The sequence below is a fragment of the Microtus pennsylvanicus genome, chromosome 3, assembly GCF_037038515.1.
Source record: "Microtus pennsylvanicus isolate mMicPen1 chromosome 3, mMicPen1.hap1, whole genome shotgun sequence".
Classification (NCBI taxonomy): Eukaryota; Metazoa; Chordata; class Mammalia; order Rodentia; family Cricetidae; genus Microtus; species Microtus pennsylvanicus.
The window spans coordinates 105453295-105454642 of NC_134581.1; the positions used below are offsets into that span (position 1 = coordinate 105453295).

The 1348-nt window shown below is 51.4% G+C and overlaps 1 pseudogene; it reads left to right on the plus strand.

Moving 5' to 3' along the window:
- The first annotated feature begins 570 nt into the window (after positions 1 to 570).
- Positions 571 to 1097, plus strand: LOC142846687 (biorientation of chromosomes in cell division protein 1 pseudogene; annotated as a pseudogene).
- Positions 1098 to 1348: the final 251 nt, after the last annotated feature.

The following is a 1348-nucleotide window of genomic DNA, read 5'->3' on the forward strand; positions in this document are numbered from 1 at the left end:
CAGGATTTCTGAAATGTTTTCTCACGGTGTGGGAGGTGCCGTGTGCATCAAGGATCCTACGGTGCCCGGTATTAAATACATGAGGAGAAGGAGAGAGACATCTGGTTGAAAATGTGTAGGGAAGAAGTGAGTCTTTGGGAAAGTTTCTCGTCAAAAAGGAAACCAAGGAGCTGAAATTTAACACTGCTCAAAGTGGAGACTCCCCTCTTTCTACCAGAAGGTGCTCAAAACTGCAACATACAAAATTTCAAATTTATCTTACTTTGCTTCCCTTCCTATGAAATTGGAAAAAAAAAAAACTAAAATCTGTCAGAATTCCTTATAGGTCACAAACACAGCAGGGTGTGGTGGTGCCTGCTGTAATCAAAATACCCAAGGGGGTTGAGCCAGAAGGGTTATGAGTCAAGGCCAGCCTGGGCTACGTAATAATAAGACCCCATTTAAAAAGAAGTGGACAGGAGAAGCGCCCTGGAGTCTGCCGCCTTCTGCCATTGCTGCCGCCTTGGGAGCCCTCCGTGCCTGCACCGCCGAGCCCGCGGCTCCCAAAAGAACAGCTGAGCCCGGCCGGCCATGGCAGAAGGTGCGGGAGCAGCTGAGGAGGGCCTGGCCTCGGAACCCACACTGGCCGTGGACTCCAGTGGGTCAGGCGGCCTGGTCAACCCCCCATCGCTGCCTCCGGGAGAGGATCTGCGGTTCATCCCTCTCATAGTGAAGCAGCTCTGGAGCCGTGGCGTGTTCCCCATCCCCCGGGCCTGCTTGGCAGAAGTGGACACCAAACCAGAAAGTGGATAATTTTGTGTCAACACATCTGGACAAACAAGAATGAAATCCTGCAATGAACAAGAACCAGCTGTGAAATGGGCTAAGGCAGAACGTGGTTCAGTCAGGTGTGTTGGAAGGAGAAGACAGGATCATTTCTCAAGTACTGGACCCCCCAATCACAGACAGAGCAAGCAGTCCCCGAGTTCCCGGCAGCCCAGAAAGTGCAAGCTGTGCCAGCTCCCGCTGCAGAACCTGAAAGCCAGGATCCTCCAGCGCCAGCCATCTCAACAAGCTTCCTAAGAATATGCCTGACACCTTTGGAAAGCGCCATTTAGTAAAGAAATGGATTCCTGGTTCATACGAATATTAGTCGCTCACTGATGGCAAGATTTTAGTCTTGACTGGGGTGGTACCCATATTGGATGGAGAGCAAGTTGGGTGGTGGGACATTGTACTTGCTCATGCATTGTGTTGCCTTTGGCCAGCCTCTCCAAGGGTGTGACCTCAATAGACCCTACAGGGGTTTCAGGACTTTGTGACTTGGGCTGTCCTGAACAAACCTTCAGCCTGGAACACAGACGCTGCA